The sequence below is a fragment of the Physeter macrocephalus genome, chromosome 18 (genome assembly GCF_002837175.3).
Source record: "Physeter macrocephalus isolate SW-GA chromosome 18, ASM283717v5, whole genome shotgun sequence".
Classification (NCBI taxonomy): Eukaryota; Metazoa; Chordata; class Mammalia; order Artiodactyla; family Physeteridae; genus Physeter; species Physeter macrocephalus.
This window is the reverse complement of record NC_041231.1, coordinates 11,379,702-11,398,417: the sequence shown is the minus strand read 5'-3', so window position 1 is coordinate 11,398,417 and position 18,716 is coordinate 11,379,702. Positions and strand designations below refer to the sequence as shown.

Below are 18,716 nucleotides of genomic sequence, written 5' to 3'. Positions count from 1 at the left end.
AGTAAGTGTTCAGTTACATTGAACGGTTATTAATCTCTTAGAGCATTCTAGGTCCCCTGATATTTGCTTTAGATATATTATCTCATTTAATCTTCACAATAACCCTAAGAGGTAGTGTTATGGGCTGAATTATATCCCTCTCCCCCACCCCCAAATTCATATGTTCAAGTCCTAACTTCCAGTACCTCAAAATGTGACTATTTGGAGATAGGGCCTTTAAAGAGGTGATTAAGGTAAAGTGAGGTGATATGGGTGGGCCCTAATCCAGTATCACTGGTGTCCTTTTAAGAGGAGGTTAGGACAGAGACTAGATGATGACCATGGGGGACATAGCAAGAAAGGAGCCACCTTCTGAGGGGCCTCAGAAGAAATCAAACTTGCTAACACCTTGATCTTGGACTTTTAGCCTCCAGAACTGTGAGAAAATAAATTTCTGTTGTTTAAGCCACGCAGCTTGTAGTATTTTATAATGGTAGCCCTAGCAAACTAATACAGATGTGTACTGTTTTACACATGAGGAAAATGAGGTATGCCCATTTTACAGAAGAGGACACAGAAGTTAAATTACTTCCCCAGGGACTTCCCTGGCAGTCCAGTGGTTAAGATTCTACACTTCCACTGCAGGGGGCACAGGTTTGATCCCTGGTTGGGGAAGTAAGCTCCTGCCTGCCTCGAGGCGTGGCCAGAAAAAAAAAAATTACTTCCCCAAAATCACACCTCTAGCAAGTGAAACAGCTGGTATTTATCCCTAGGTAGAGCCCACATTCTTAACTACCTTGCCGTATAGATTATTCTGTAGAGTGGATTCAAGTCTTCTCAACCACCCGGGTTTCCTGTTTATTTCCATATCATGTGGTTACTGGCATCAGACCATCTGGGTTCAAGTCTCAGCTCTTCATTCCTTGGGTTATAAGCTGTAAGGATGCTACATGTTCACCGTCCCATGGCAAAGACCAAGAGAATAGGCCAACATATCCTCAGAGAGATGAAGAGTTTCTTTTTTTTTTTTTTTAAATGGCTGCATTGGGTCTTCGTTGTGGTGCGCGGGCTTCTCATCACAGTGGCTTCTCACGTTGCTGAGCATGGGCTCTAAGCATGCAGGCTTCAGTAGTTGTGGCACTAGGGCTCAGCAGTTGTGGCTCGCAGGCTCTAGAATGCATGCTCAGTAGTTGTGGCACACGGGCTTAGTTGCTCCATGGCATGTGGGATCTTCCCGGACCAGGGCTCGAACCCATGTCCCCACCAGGGAAGTCTGAAGAGGTTCTTAATACTTTTAAGAGCCTGTGGCAAAAGTTATGCCTGTCTTTCTATGGTTTTCTTAAATCGCCCTCTTTTCTTTACAATGGTTTGAATTAGTTTTCTGTCTCATGTCCCTGAAAGAGTCCTAAGGAAGGCCATTTCTTTCTCTTTCCTCCCTCAAACTAACACATTAAATCTTGCTTTTTGACTTCATAATCAAGTCATTCATTCCTTCAACCACTCAGCTAGTAAGTGTCAGTGACATCTTCTACTTGACAGGTCCTTTGCTAGGCAGTGTGGACACAAAGATGAGGAAGACCTGGTCCCTGCCCTGGAGGAACTCACTGTCTAGTGCAGGAACAAGGAAACAGATGGAGTAGAATTAGAATGACAGAGGTTCACTCAGAGAGTTTTAGAGCCATGTGAAGGGGCTCCCTGGAGCTATGATATCGAATGAGTCATTCAACTTTTGGAATCTCAGTTGTTTCGTCTATAAAGAGGACATCATTAAAAAATATGTATTCTTTCATGGGTGATGAAATAATGGGCTCTATACTTGAAACAAACTTTACGTGTGAAGAATTGTTCATTCAATAACAAGATGCCTTCATAGCTGTACCATGTCTCACCTGGGAAGTATCTGTTTTATTCAGAACTCTTGGGTTGCAAATGACAGAGACCCAGTAAAAACTGGCATAAGCAGGAGTAGGTTCCAGTAGGATCCAGCAGCTCATGTGATAGGGTTGGGAATCAACATCTACCCATGGACCCTGCTTTGCCATCCGTGGTTGGCTCCATGCCCAGGCAAGATCTTCCCAAGCCATGGCATGATGGGTTTGCTAGCTTTGTGGTCAGAGAATGTGGTCTGTGTGATACTCATACTTTGGAGTCTGTGGAATATCCCTTTGAGGCCTAGTACATGGTTCATTTTCATAAACGTGCTTTCAAAGAATATGCTCTCGGGCTTCCCTGGTGGCTCAGTGGTTGAGAGTCTGCCTGCCGATGCAGGGGACACGGGTTCGTGCCTCGGTCCGGGAAGATCTCACATGCCGTGGAGTGGCTGGGCCCGGGAGCCATGGCCGCTGAGCCTGTGCGTCCGGAGCCTGTGTTCCACAACGGGAGAGGCCACAACAGTGAGAGGCCCGCGTACCACAAAAAAAAAAAAGCATATGCGCTCCCTGTTAATGGAAGGAAGTTCTTTCTATGTCTATTAGCTCAAGTCTGTTAATTGCATTGTTCACATTTTGTAGATCATTACTTCTTTTTGTTTTCTGTTTGCTTGATCCATGCATTTCTGAGAAGTGTGTTAAAATTTCCCCTTATTGGGACTTACCTGGTGGTGCAGTGATTAAGAATCCGCCTACCAATGCAGGGGACACGGGTTCGAGCCCTGGTCTGGGAAGATCCCACGTGCCGCGGAGCAACTAAGCCCGTGTGCCACAACTACTGAGCCTGCGCTCTAGAGCCCACGAGCCACAACTACTGAAGCCTGCACGCCTAGAGCCTGTGCTCCACAACAAGAGAAGCCACTGCAATGAGAAGCCCGTGCACCGCGACAAAGAGTAGCCCCCACTCACTGCAACTAGAGAAAGCCCACGCACAGCAATGGAGACCCAATGCAGCCAATAAATAAATAAATAAATTTATATATATTTTTTTAAAAGAAAGTTAAATAAAAATCTCCCATTTTGATTGACTGTGAAAGGAGATGAGAGAATTTTATGGAATGATGGTAATGTTCTGTATCTTGCCTGGAGTTTAGGTTACACAGATATATGCAGTTGTGAAAACTCAGCAAATATACACTTAAGATTTGTGTATTTCATTGTATATAAAATTCATTTCAAAAGAAAAAAATTTCAATCAGATATTCAGCCTTATTTAATGAAGTCTCTAAGGGAAAAGGAACTGAATTTACTTTGAAATGCATACAAAATAAGATGGCTTAATAAATGAATAGAAAGATGGAGAGATTGATAGACCTGTGAAAAAGCAAATACAGAGTAAAACTGTTATTGGTAGAATTAGACAGTAAGTATTTGGATATATGCTCTAAGATTCTCCCAGCTTGTGGTACATTGGAAATTTTTCATTAAAAAATGTTGGGGAGGAAAATCTCCCATTATGATTGCTGATTTACCAGTTTCTCCTTGTGAGTCTATTGATTTTTTGCTACGTATATTGAGACGAAGTTATTATTATAGATGCATACTGGCATTCTTTTGAGTAGTATTTTCCTGAAGTATAGTCTTTTATCTTTAGTCTTTCTGTCATTATGATTTTGGAGTGTCTTTTGTAAAAATCAAAAAGCTTCATAAAAAAAGTCCAATATTAAAGTCTCTGTCTTATAATAGGTAAACATTGATCTGTTTACATTTATTGGGATTATTGATCAATGTGAACTTATTTCTACCATCTAATTTTGTGTTTTACATTTACTATGCTTTCTCTATGCATCTTTTTTCTCCTTCCAAGCCTTCTATTTTAATGGTTAATTTTCTTTATTCTTGGTTTTGCTTCTCTTAGTTTGGAAGATCTCTAGTTCATACTTTGTGAGACATTTCCCACGAGAATCCTCTTGGTTTTCAATACCAGAACATCACACAAGTTTATCTCTCAACGCAACATTTTCTGGCCAATATTTAGATAAGAAAATTTTATATTTACATCCCTAAAACTCAGCACAATGTTTTAAACAGAACTCAGTGTAGGAAATAGCTCAAGCAATATTCCAGCCACTATAGGTAGAATATCAGAATGAAGTGTTCTTTGTAAATTGTGCCTCCACATCAACAAAATGGGTGTGCATCTGAGATGTTGGTGCTAAGGGAAGTATCATGGTATCGGGCTGTTACACACAAGGCTCTCGTTTGCTAACAGCAGCATCATTTGTTTGATGGTTAGGAAGCAGTGGTTTCTGGTTTTGCTTTTTGTGTGTAGTAAAATATACAGAACAAAACTTACTCTTTTAACCATTTTTAAGTGTACATTCAGTGGCATCAAGTACAATCAATGTGCAGCCATCACCACTTCCATTTCCAGAACTTTTTCATCATCTCAAACAAACTCTGTACCTATTAAACAATAACTCCCTATTTCTTCTGTGTCCCCCAGCCCCTGGTAACCTCTGTTCTACTTTCTGTCTATGAATTGGACTATTCTAGGTACCTTATCCAAATGGAATCATACAATATTTGTCCTTTTGTGTCTGGCTTATTTTCCTTAGCATAATGTTTCCCAGGTTCTTCCATGTTGTAGCATGTATCAAAATTGTATTTCTTAAAGTTACTATTTCAATTTATGTATATAATATATTTTGTCTATCCATTTATCTGTTGATCGACATTTGTGATGTTTCTACCTTTTGACTATTGGGAATAACACTGCTATGAACATTGGTGCACAAATAACCATTTGAGTCCCTGCTTTCAATTCTTTTGGCTATAAACCTAGAACTGAAATTGCTAGATCATATGGTAATCCTATGTTTAACTTCTTGAGAAACCACCAAACTGTTTTCCACAGCAGCTGCACGATTTTACATTCCCATCAGCAGTGCCAAGCGTTCTAATTTCTCCACATCCTTGCCAACACTTGTTATTTTCTGTTTTGTTTTAATTGTCATCTTACTTGCTATGAAGTAGTATTTCATTGTGGTTTTAATTTGCATTTCCCTAATGACTAGGGATGTTAAACATCTTTTCATGGACTTATTGATGTTCATACATCTTCTTTGGAGAAATGTCTATTCACAGCCTTTCTTCATTTTTGGATTGGGTTGCTTGTTTGTTGTTGAGTTGTAGGAGTTCTTTATATTCTCAGACTATTAATCTCTTATCAGATATATGATTTGTAAATATTTTCTCCCATTCAGTGAGTTGTCTTTTCACTCTCTTGTTAGTGTCCTTTGATGCACAAATGTTGTAAATTTTGACGAAGTCAGATTTGTCCATTTTTTCTTTTGTTGCCTGTGCTTTTGTGTCATATCCAAGAAATTATTGCCAAATACAATGGCGTAAAGCTTTTCCCCTGTGTTTTTTTCTAACAGTTTTATAGTTTTAGCTCTTATGTTTAGGTCTTTAATCTATTTGAGTTAATTTTTGTACGTGGTGTAAGGTAAGGGTCCAACTTCAATCTTTTGCATGTGGCTATCCAGTTGTCCCAGTACCATTTATTGAAAAGACTGCCTTTTTCCCCATTGAATGGTTTTGGCATCCTTGTTGAAAATCAACTGACCATATATGTGCAGCTTTATTTCTAGGTTTTCTAGTCTAGAGTCTGTTCTGTTGGTCTGTATGTCTATCTTTATGTTGGTACTACACTGTTTGAAGGAAGCAGTGGTTTTAATCATATTAAATCTTTTTTGTTTTTTTTTCATTTTTTTCTTCCATTTTAATGAACACTTTACAAAGTACAAAATATACTATCTTTTTGGGGGGGAACATTAGGTCCTTTTTTTTTCTCCGTCATACAGTACATGAATCTCAAGGGTTTTGTGTTTCTTCAAGAAAGAAAGAAAGTGTGACGGCCTGCGGTACAGGGCTGCCTAGTTCTCCCCTTGCCCAGACCTTGGGACAGGTGTAAGTGCTGATGCTACTGCTGGTTCATCATATTAAATCTTAATACAATAGACTGTTGCTTGTGTACAGGTGTTTCACTGTATTTTATTTATGTTTTAGGAAATTGTTTGGGGTTTGCTGTTGACACATCATGCATTATAATTTTTCCCATTTAAAATAATGGGAACTACACTTCCTTCTGGTCTGTGTTTTCACACAGAATATCTGGTTTCTAACACAGATTACTGATGTTAAGGAAGAGATGCCTCTATTTTATTTCTACCCTTTATTGGTTACCCCTACTTTTTAAACAGAGATACCTAACATAATATCTAAAGTAAATTAAGATTTCTATACTCCTCCTATGCAAAAATGGATCCTAGAATATTTTAACTTAGAATCATATTCTTCCATCTTTGTTGTTGTTGTTACCTATATATTTTTAGTTCCATCTTCTAGTTAAAGCTCCCCAAAGTATAATTTTTGAAAGTCAGTTTTATTGAGGTATAATTTATTTTAAAATTTTTATTTTTTGGCCGTGCCACGTGGCATGCGGAATCTTAGCTCCCCGACCACGGATCAAACCCTATGCCCCCTGTAGTGGAAGGGCGGAGTCTTAACCACTGGACCACCAGGGAAGTCTCAGAGGTATAATTTATTTTATTTTATTTTATTTACTTATTTTTTTGCTGTTCAGAAAACACTTTATTGATTAATAGACAAAAAACAGGCAATTTTAGTGGTACACAGAGTAACAGATCACTAATAGGGAAAGGCAATACAACATCTTCCTTGTATATCTACCAGGTAAAAGCCATCATGCTACAACTTAAGGGCTCTGAACTTCAGGTCTCCAATGACCTTGGTTTTGAATCCCAGCTCTCACATATGAGAGTTGAGGAGAGCCATGGATCCCTGTACATCTCTATTTTCTGAGGATGAAATGTCAATCACAGTGCCTGCCATGTGATCGTGAACATTATTGGGCATTTTAGGGATAAATTTCACAGTGTAAGGAGTGACCCATTTCCTGCTTTTGAGAGAGACAGACAGGCAGACAGACAGAGGATTGTTGGGAGAAACAAGTTTAAAACAAGTTCAGTATAAGCACAGTAAATGACATACAAAAGGTGCTCTGGTGAAGAAGCAGGGATCAGCATTTTGGGGTACCTAGGCAGTGCCTAGGTACTTAACTAGATGCTTTAAGAGAATATGTGACAGAGGAAGAGGTCACAACTGGTTGAGAGGGAAGAATAAACCCAGGAAGGCTTCCTAGAGCAGGGAGCATTTGAAATGAGCCTTGAAGGATTAACAGGATTTCAGTAGCCTGGTGGCCCAACAAAGATCTTTTAAAGCATCGGCTCATCCAGGAAGAATTGCCAGAGGATTAAAACTCATGCTGAGTTCAATAAAAAATCATCACTGGAGTGTGAAAAGAACTTTCCTAATTAAGCAATTCTAGAACATCCCCAACTCTTGACTGCATGAGCAGTGGTGGGGAGCCGTGATATCCGGGCTTGCTGGTAAGATGCCTTCTCCACAGATGGTGACCAGGATGGCCTGGAAAAGGGCATAGTGGTCTGACATGGAGCAACGTACCTTGGTGTGCTGTACCCCACAGTGGGTAAGTATCAGCGAACACCACCCAGGAGACTCGAGTATCCCGGAGCTGCAGCGCTTTAGAACAGACTGAAGATGTTTACAGTGAAGGGTAAAGAATATGCCATCTAGTTTAGTTTCATTGCAGCTCATACGTGGAAACTGGATAGACTGGGCGGCTGTCCATCGCCTGGGGGTCTGGATATCTCACTCCATGTGATACCGACCAGGGTTCTTGGCCTTCCTCAATCAATAGAAACTGATCAGAGGCCAAACAAGAAATTCAGACAAGGCCAGAGGTATAATTTAGATACAATAAAATTCATTCACTTCAGTATTGACAGACACATAGAGTTGTGTGTGACCACTGCCACAATTAAAATACAGAACAGTTCCATCACTCCCCAAAATTCCCTACTTTCCCTCTGATGTAGGCTCCTCACCCCACCCTGAACCCTGGACAACCACTTGTTTGGGTTTTTTTTTCTTGTTTTTATTTTTAATTTTTATTTTATATTGGACTATAGTTGATTGACAATGTTGTGTTACTTTCAGGTGCACAGCAAAGTGATTCAGTTATACATATATATATTCTTTTTCAAATTATTTTCCCATTTAGGTTACTGCAGAATACTGAGTAGGGTTCCCTGTGCTATACAGTAGGTCCTTGTTGGTTATCTATTTTAAATATAATAGTGTGTATATATCAATCCCAAACTCCCACCACTTGTTTGTTTTCTTTCCCTGTGGGTTTTGCCTTTTCAACAATGTCACATAAATGGAATTATGCAGTATATACCGTTTTCAGTCTAACTTCTTTAAGTTGGCATAATACATTTGCAATTCAACCATGTTGTTGGGTGTATCAGTAGTTGGTTTCTTTTAGTTGCTACGTAGGGATCCATTGTATAGATGAACCGTAGTTTATCTATCTGTTCACCAGTTGAGGGCCATTTGGATTGTTTCCACATTTTGAAAATTATAAATAAGGCTACTCTAAACATTCATGTATAGGCTTTTGTATGAATATAAGTTGTCACTTCTCTAAGGTAAATACCTAGGAGTGAGATTGCTGAGTCATATGATAAGTATATATTTAACTTTATAAGAAAATGACAAACAGTTTTCTAGAGTGGCTGTACCACATTGCATTCCCACCAGCAATGTATAAGTGTTCTAGTTGTTCCTCATCTGCACTAGAACTTGGTACTTTTTTTTTTAATTTGAGCCATTTGAGTGGCTTTTAATTTACATTTCCCTGATGACTAATGATGTTGGACATCTTCTCATGTGCTTATTTGCTTAACTAGTGAAGTGTCTGTTCAAATCTTTTGCCCATTTTCTGTTGGGCTGTTGGTTATCTCATTATAAAGTTTTGAGAGTTCTTTATATATTATGGATACAAATCCTTTGTTAGGTATGTGTTTTGTGAATATTTTCTCCTAATTTGTGGCTTATCTTTTCATTCTCTTAACAGTATCTTTTGAAGAGCAAAAGTTCTTAATTTTGATGAAGGCCAATTTATCGTTTTTTATTTTATGGATTATATTTTTTATATAGTATCTAAGAAATTTGTGCTTGATCTAGGTAATAAAAATTTTCCTCTAAGTTTCCTTTCAGAAGTTGTATAGTTTTAATCTTTACATATAAGTCTATCATCCATTTTGAGTTAATTTTTCTTTATGATGAGAGGTTAGAGTTGAGGTTCATCTTTTGCGTATGTACATCCAATTGTTCTGGCACTACTTGTTTTTTTTTTTCTTTATAATTTTTATTTATTTATTTATTTATTTTTGGCTGCTGTTGGGTCTTCGTTGCTGCATGCGGGCTTTCTCTAGTTGCAGTGACTGGGGGCTACTCTTCGTTGCGGTGTGCGGGCTTCTCATTGCTGTGGCCTCTCTTGTTGCGGAGCACGGGCTCTAGGCGCGCGAGCTTCAGTAGTTGTGGCACGTGGGCTCTAGAGCTCAGGCTCAGTAGTTGTGGCGCATGGGCTCAGTTGCTCCGCGGCATGTGGGATCTTCCCGCACCAGTGTCCCCAGCATCTGGCAGGCAGACTCTCAACCACTGCGCCACCAGGGAAGCCCTGGCACTACTTGTTGAAAAGATTATATTTTCTCCTTTGAATAACCTTTGCACCTTTGTCAGAAATCAATTGAATCACATTGAGATACCCCTTCACAACGACTAGGGTAGCTAAAATTAAAAAGACATATAATAACAAGTGTTGATGAGGATGGAGAAATTGGAACCCTCATAGGAATACAAACTGGAGGGAATTCCCTGGCAGTCCGGCGGTTAGGACTCCGCAGTTCCACTTCAGGGGCCACGGGTTCCATGTCTAGTTGGGGAACTAAGATTCCACAAGCCGTGCAGAGTGGCCAAAGAAAAAAGAATACAAAATGGAAAGAAATTTGAAAGTTTCTCAAAATGTTAAACATAGTATTATCATATGACCCAGCAATCACACTCCTCACATAGGAGAACAGTGACTAGGTTATGACCTCAAATCTGACACATAGGAAGGCTATAAGAAGCAGAGGTGATTGCTCCTGGGAAACTCCCAAAGACTAGCAGATGCCATAGAAACACATTCCCACGTTTGTTCTAACCTGACCATCTGGAGCTTTACATACCCTAAACATACATAGTTTAACTTAACTTGGGGTCAAGTGAGTGCTCTCCATGTGTTCCAAGCTCAAGGTCTTCCTAAGAGAAATGAAAGCATATGTACACACAGAAACTTGTGCATAGGGATTTCCCTGGTGGTCCAGTGGCTAAGACAACACGCTCCCAATGCAGGGGGCTGGGGTTCGATCCCTGGTCAGGGAACTATATCCCACATGCGTGTTGCAACTAAGAGTTCGCATGCCACAGCTAAGGAGCTCGTGTGCTGCAACTAAGGAGCAGGCAAGCCACAACTAAGGAGCCCACAAGCCGCAACTAAGGAGCCCGCCTGCTACAACTAAGATCTGGTGCAACCAAATAAATAAATAATTTTTTTTAAAAGAAGAAAGAATGGATAAATTCCTAGAAACATACAACCTGCCAAGACTGAATGATGAAGAAATAGAAAATCTGAACAGACCGATAGTAAGGAGATTGAATAAGTATTCAAAAATGTCCCAACAAAGAAAAACCCAGGACCAGGTGCGTTTATGGGTAAATTCTACCAAACATTTAAGGAAGAATCAATGCCCATCCTTTTCCAACTCTTCCAAGAAATTGAAAGGGAGGGAATACTATCAAACTCATTTTATGAGGACAGCATTACCCTGATACCAAAGCTAGATCAGGATACTCCAAGAAAAGAAAATTACAGACCAATATCCCTGATGAATACAGATGCAAATATTCTCAACAAAATACTAACAAACTGAATTCAACAGTTCATTAAAAGGATCATACATCATGATCAAGTGGTATTTATCTCTGGGATGCAAGGATGGCTCAACATATGCAAACCAATAAATATAATACACCATATTAATAGAATGAAAGATAAAAACCATATAAGCTTCTCAATACATGCAGAAAAAAAATTTGACAAAATTCAACATCCTTTCATGATTAAATCTCTCAACAGATTTGGTATAGAAGGAACATACCTCAACATAATAAACACCATATATGACAAATTTATAGCTAACATAATACTCAATGATGAATGGTTGTAGCAAAGATTAAGGATTCTCAACTTAACTTTGTGACTCAACAATGACAGCAAAGAACCGAGAACTTTCCATCTTTCCTCTCTGCAGTCCATCTGTAATATTCTTTATTATGGTCACAAGATGGCAGCAGCAGACATGGCCATGCCTAGAGTAAAGGAAGGGGGCTTTTCCTCTCATGTCTCTCTTTCTATTAGAGAGGAGAATCTTCCCCAGAGTCCCTTTGCAAACTTTCCCTCAGTTCCCAATGGCCAGGACTCAGTAACCTGCGTATATCCACAAGAGAGGCTGGAAAAATGAATGTGAGCGTTCTCCACTCTCTGTAGTGGTAAGTGGGCTCTTCCAATGGTGAAGAAAGGACAAATTGGAGTTGGAAATGGTTTTTTGGTAGGCAACATTTCCAAACAGTTCTAGAAGTGTAGACCGGGAGAAAAGATAGTTTGTTATCAACTCAGTCTACCATATAGGCTGAAATTCAGTATTACTTTTATAATTAGAATAAAATAGGACTAATTTACTTTTTAAAACTCTGTCCCAAGAATCCCAGCCATTTTACACAGGTGCACCCCTGCTGCAGACCATGGTGTACACCTTGACCTGTGAGGGGAGTCAGTCTTTAACTCAAGTGAGTTGAAACTTCCAGATCATTAACTTCTTTTCAAAAAAATCAAAACTTCACTAAGCTTCCTTAGAGCTGATACCTTATGAAAAAAGTGATAATTTATCTTAAAGAAAGACTGAGTCAAAATAGTTATTTTTCTCACTTGCAGTATAAACTTAACAGCTATAGTTTAATTATGGATAAGATGGACATTTCCAGTAAATGTGTTATGATGAGTTCCCAGGGCTTGGTTTGACTTCACACTGCTTCTCTTCTCTGAATGTCTTTTCTACATTCCTATGAAGGATAATTCTTATTCCTATAAACAGCCAATGTTGGATTTTTTTCTGAAGTGTCAAATATCATCCTGGTTTGGAAAAAAAATTAAAAAGACCAAATAGCTATACAACTAAAAGAATCCCAAAAATAAAATTTAGTTTACTAATAAAAAGAGAAAAAAGAAAAAGAATCCCAGCCATGTTGAGTAACGTCCCTGCCATTCTCTCTAGCAAGAAATCCAACCTATTTAGAAAGCCCAACTGATTTGAATGTCATTTTGTGCAACAATGAAAAAACAAAGAAAACGTTTGTTCTTGACTGCCATGTGTTGGGTCTGTATAATACATATTGCCTTTAATCCTTCTGATGACCAATGACAAAGATGCCAGTGTCCCCACTTTACAGATGAGGAAACTGAGACTTAGAGAACACAAGTGCCTTGCTCGGGCATTCCCTGGCTGTCCATTCACTGCCAGCCCGGGTTCAATCCCTGGTCTAGGAACTAAGATCCTGTGCAGCACATCTGGGAAAAAAAAAAAAAGTGCCTTGCTCAAGGTTACACACCCTGGAAACCCAGCACAGCCAGGTCTGCCTGACTTCAAAGTCCATGCACTTTTCTTTGGAGATTCATCCCAGTTATTTGTAAGGATAGACTTGACAATCAGAAATGTAATTTCCTGGGCTTCAACTGGGCCAAAAAAATCATCTTGAAGTCAGAAGTCATGAGAGTGGGGCTTGTTATTAAATAATCCACCAGACAGGCCCTTGATTAGCAATAATGAAACTCTACCCAGAATCTTTCTGGGGATACCATTTGGCAATTTTTTTTTTTATATTTATTTATTTATTTATTTTGGCTGCATCAGCTCTCAGTTGCAGTGCTCAGCCTCTTCATGGCGGCACGCAGGCTCCTCTCTTGTTGTGACATACAGGCTCAGTAGTTGTGGTGTGCAGGCTTAGTTGCCCCATGGCATGTGGGATTTTAGTTCCCCGACCAAGGATTGAACCTGTGTCCCCTGCATTGGAAGGTGGATTCTTAACCACTGGACCACCAGGGAAGTCCCACCATTTAGCAGTATTAAATTGAGGGTATATATTAGTCTGGCTGAAGAGTTAATTCCTTCTCTCATTCAGGCAGCTGTCCTGGGAGAGATGTCAACTGGGAACTCAGCCTCCTGGTTCAGATTTTCTACAGATGAGATTCCAGAAGAGCAAACTTTGCCAGAGCATCCAAATTGCTCTTCCTCGGCATTCCACCCACTGGATTGCTGTTTACCCTCTGCCTTCCCTACAAGATGGTGAATAGCAAAGCTCAAGGATCCACCACTCACTCCCAGTCCTTGCCTGGTGCCTGGCACATAGTAGCACTCCATATAAACTTGGTTAATTAGTTGATTGATTAACAAATCATTGAAAGTGGTAGCGTTCTTCTCCTGTACTGTTGGTGGGAATGTAAGTTGGTGCAGCCACTGTGGAAAATAGTATGGAGGTTCCTCAGAAAACTAAAAATATGAGTCTTCCCTGGTGGTCCAGTGGTTAAGACTCAATGCTTCCACTGCAGGGGGCACAGGTTCCATCCCTAGTCGGGGAACTAAGATCCTTCATGCCATGTGGCACAGCCAAAAAAAGGGGAAAAAAAAAAAAGAAAACTAAAAATAGAATTACCATATGATCTAGCAGTCCCATTCCTGGGCATGTATCCTGACAAAACTATAACTCAAAAAGATACATGCACCTGTATGTTTATAGAAGCACTATTCACAATAGCCAAGACGTAGAAACAACCTAAATGTCCACCAACAGATGAATGGATAAAGAAGATGTGGTACATATATACAATGGAATATATATACAATGGAATACTACTCAGGCATAAAAAAGAACGAAATGATGCCATTTGCAGCAACATAGATGCAACTAGAGATTATCATACTAAGTGAAGTAAGTCAGAAGGAGAAAGACAAATACCATATGATATCATTTATTTTTTTAAAAATGTCCATGGTATCTTTTTTTATATATACATTTATTTATATTTATTTATTTTTGGCTGCTTTGGGTCTTCTTTGCTGCGTGTGGGCTTTCTCTAGTTGCAGCGAGTGGGGGCTACTCTTGGCTGCAGTGTGCAGGCTTCTCATTGAGGTGACTTCTCTTGTTGCAGAGCACGGGCTCTAGGTGCACAGACTTCAGTAGTTGTGGCACATGGGCTCAGTAGTTGTGGCTCACAGGCTCTAGAGCGCAGGCTCAGTAGTTGTTGTGCATGGGCTTAGTTGCTCCGCGGCATGTGGGATCTTCCCAGGCCAGGGCTTGAACCCGTGTCCCCTGCATTGGCAGGTGCATTCTTAACCACTGCACCACCAGGGAAGTCCCCATATGGTATCATTTATATGTGGAATCTAAAATATGACAAATGAACTTATCTACAAAACAGACTCACAGACATAGAGAACAGACTTGTGGTCTGTGGGGTGGGGGAGGGATGGAGTAGGAGTTTGGGGTTACAGATGCAAACTGTTATATATAGAATGGATAAACAACAAGGTCCTTCTGTAAAGCACAGGGAACTATATTCAATATTTTGTGATAAACCATAATGGAAAAGAATATAAAGAATAATATATATATATGTAACTGAATCACTTTGCTATGCAGCAGAAATTAACACAACATTGTGTTAATGTTGTGTTAATTAACACGACTGTACTCCATTGTAAATCAACTATACCTCAATTAAAAATAAATAGGCCTCCAAAAGTCTTCAAGATTCCAAAACAGCTTCATTGAAAGATCAGTTGCAAAATCTAATGAAAAATTAAAGACACAAGAGGTGCCCAAGATAAAAGACTATAAGACTGACATGACTTCTACTCCTCCCTCTAGTCTCCTTTACCTGAGAACTCACTGTCTACTAATTCTCAGTCTGAATTGCCTTTCCACTCTGAAGAGACTACAAGATAGTAAACAATAGTCTTCCAAGTTAGTGATCTTATAACAGCAACAGCTCCAAGGCCAGAAATCTAAAACACGGGGCATCCCCCATTGCACCCTCTTGGGGTCCATCAACAAAACACCGGCCCAGAATTCGATGTCTGTTTTGCAGTCAATTGGGACACTGGGAGAATGTCCTTGAAAGTTTGTCAAATCCTTCCACACTAACTCGAATGCTCCCACATTTACCCCTGAAGGGGACCCCCACCTGGACCTCTCTCAGGGTTGATGGGACTCCAAGGCGTTCTCGGGTAAAATGCCACCAGTTATTTCCTTAAACAGCCAAGGGGAAACTAAAATTGAAATTAATGGAAAACCTTGTCAGATTTTTGTAGATACGAGGAGTGTGCCATCTAAACTCCACTTGCTCTGGAGCCTGTAAATGGGATCCTGGGAAAACTGGCAGAAGCCTGAGAAAGGTGAGAATTCTTATCAGCGTCATCTTTTCTGAATCACTGTAGTGCCTGGTTGAGGAAGGAAGGTACAATTTCGTTCTTTCCTTTCCGAATCCAGGCTCTTGTGAATTTAGTTTTGGGGTACACCCATTGGTTATCAATCCTTTCTTTCCCAGGGACAGCTACTGCCTTTTTGTCTGTTTAGTTTGGTGTTCTTAGATCTTGGTTCAGGTTTCTGCCTGCCTGGGGCATACAGGTTGTCACTACTCACATATGCAGGAATGCGGGTCACAGCTAGGGTCCTACTGACTGTTGCCAAGGTGCTTGAAAAATGTCGCCTGCCCTATCAGTAAACAAAGGATGTAGCAGCCGTCAAGCCAAGCAGCTATGGCAGCCACCCCCAACTGTGCACCCTGAGGGGATTCAGGATGGAAAAAAAGTAGAATACTGGCCCTAGATAGTTAAGGTGCAGATCAGAGGAATGATTTCAAAGAGCCCAGACTCTTGTATCTTCACATACATAGAAAAGCGCTAAATTCCTTAACTTGAGATGTCTGGTTTTCTTTAATTAACAGGTAATTTTTGGATGTTCTGACTGCCTGGTTTTTGTTACAAAACTCTTATATATCCTGACTCCCCCCACTTACCTCTTCAGAGCAGCCCCTCACAGCTATCTGAGGGGCTGTCTTTCGGGCTTAAGTCCTCAGAAATTTCACCGAATAAATCATAGTTCTCAACTTTTAGGTTGTGCTTTTTTTTTTTTCACACCAGCTCTCAAGGGAATGGTCTAAGCCTTTGGCTACCTTTGGGAGTGGCTCTGGATCTTGGGAGGGTAGTATCTTTTGCAGTCTCTTTGGGGGTGCCTCTTGCGTCCATGGGGTTGTTCGTTACTGCCAGTAACACTTACCATTTGTCCCAGATGAAGCCTGACAAGATATTTGAAAGGATTTTAAAGTAGCTCTGTGGTTAGAAGTTGGCCAAATTGGAAGCTGATATTCAAAGTTGGTTAGGAACTTCTTTTTAGGCCCTCTCCCCTAAGCTAAAATGAAACCATATATCCAGAGGAAGAAAAAGAAATTCCAAAAACAGCTCTAAATTTACAACATAGGAATCTTTTGATTTCCATCTTAGTTGAATATCTTATTCCTGATATAAAGAAGCAAATTGGGAGACTTCCCTGGTGGCGTAGTGGTTAAGAATCCGCCTGCCAAAGCAGGGGACACGGGTTCGAGCCCTGGTCCGGAAAGATCCCACATGCTGCAGAGCAGTGAAGCTCGTGCACCACAACTACTGAGCCCGCGTGCCACAACTACTGAAGCCCGGCGCCTAGAGCCCATGCTCCGCAACAAAAGAAGCCACCACAGTGAGAAGCATGTGCACCACAATGAACAGCAGCCCCCGCTCGCCACAACTAGAGAAAGCCCATGCACAGCAACAAAGACCCAACGCAGCCAAAAATAAATAAATAAAATAAATTGAAATTTTTTAAAAAAAAGAAGCAAATTGGAGATAAAGTAGCTGGGTGGGTGGGTCAATCTATGATGTCCTTCAGGTTGCAACCCAAGTCTGGGAGGAATTAAAAACAACTGTCCTTGATTTACAACAAGAACAGAAAACACCCACCCATCCTTTTTACCAATCCCCAAACCTGCCCTATTCATTGGAGGAACTTACATTCTTTCTCCCTGTCTTTAAGATTTAAATATTCTAATTCGTCTTCTCTATGAATTGAGAACCATCAATTGAAAAGCAAACTTCAAGGAGGTAATTCTTATCAGAAGGGGAAAAAAAGGGAGTCTATTTTGGAAACTAGGCAAACGAAAAATCTTAAAAGCCTTTCTCATAAATACTACTAAAAAGTTTAATTCATCCGAACAGGTAATCTTAACTTATTTTCCTGTCAAACACAATTTGGATCCACACCCATCTCATGGCTAAAATTTTAAATAAAAGTTATAAGATCTCTGTTTTCTTTTGTATGTTTATGTATATCTTTATATGTGTGTTATAAATGTGTGATATTTTTTCTACCTTCTGATGGTATTGCCAAAATTCATTTGTAAAGAGTTCTATTTAATTGGCTTAAAGAAATTAAACATACTCTCAGAAATATAAAAACTAATTCAAATGTTTTTCAAGGTCACATGATCTAGGATAATCTTGGGGGGGAAGCTAGTTTAAATTTGCTGGTTTATTTAAAATAGGAATGTCTTTAGAGTTATCTGCATTAACTATAACACAGACATACAACTTTTATTCTACATAGGTTTACTACAAGTCAAATAAGCTCCTGTTATCTCTGTTATAGAATTTGTTAGCCAGCAAGATAACCAACCAAAGATGATGTTTAGCTGTTTAATGTTTCATGAAGTTTTCATGAATAATCCAAACATAATTGTTAAGAACAATTAAATAGATGTAAGTAAAATGAACTTACAAATGAACTTTTTCTTTTTCTTTTTCTTTTTTTTTTTTTTGGCCACACTGCATGGCTTGCAGGATCTGAGTTCCCAGACCAGGGATTGAACTTTAGCCACAGCACTGAAAGGACTGGGTCCTAACCACTGGACCACCAGGGAAGTCCCTACAAATGAACTTTTCAACAATAATTATGCTTTATGGTATGTCTACTTAAAAATAGTTTCCAAAATCTTTTTGGCAACTTGAAACCCTCAAGTTATACTAAGTTATACTAAGATAAGTTAAATGATGGATATTCATTGAATATCTAGATCATTTCCAAATAGGATAAAGTGCTGAAACATTAACTTCTGATCATAAGTTTATCCCATTTGGCTTCCTTTACACAGGAGCTAAAGATATATAGTTCTGTTTATATATAGTTCTGATATATAGTTCCTCATTTACTATGAGGAAGATTATACTTCCAGAAATTATGAAATGTATTTATCAATTTACCAATCCACAAAATACTAGTGTAACAGATTGCTTACTTCTTAGTATTAAATAGGAATTAAGGATTCTAAGGGTTAAGAATTCTAAAACATGTATATAATTAAAACTACTAGAAATAATACAGGAAACTTCTCTATGTAAGAAATGTAGGATGTGTTTTTTGGTGAGAAAAGGTGCCTTTTAAGTAATCTGCCTGGAAAGCGAAGATTTTGTGTCTTATCAAAATAATTTATTGTACTTCATGTTATATTTATCAGGTCTTTGATTACTTCAGAAAATCCTGAATCTTTTTTTTTTTAACGAAAATTTTTGTTCATTTAGCTCAAATAAAATCAGACATGGAGCCTACTGTTGATTGAACCAAACCAGCACTGTCTTATCAGCTACAAGAGGGCTTTTTCATTTTTTCATTTTTCCTATTTGTTTGACAGTTCAATGAAGTTATTAAAATAAAACCTAAATTTTCTTTATC

At 39.3% G+C, this 18,716-nt stretch overlaps 1 long non-coding RNA gene across 1 annotated transcript; it reads left to right on the top strand.

Annotated features, from left to right (window-relative positions):
- Positions 1–6,312: 6,312 nt before the first annotated feature.
- On the top strand, positions 6,313–15,347 carry LOC129391538 (uncharacterized). Its single transcript, XR_008615810.1, has 3 exons — positions 6,313–6,446; positions 7,342–7,422; positions 15,259–15,347. It is a non-coding gene; the product is annotated as an uncharacterized lncRNA (long non-coding RNA).
- Positions 15,348–18,716: the final 3,369 nt, after the last annotated feature.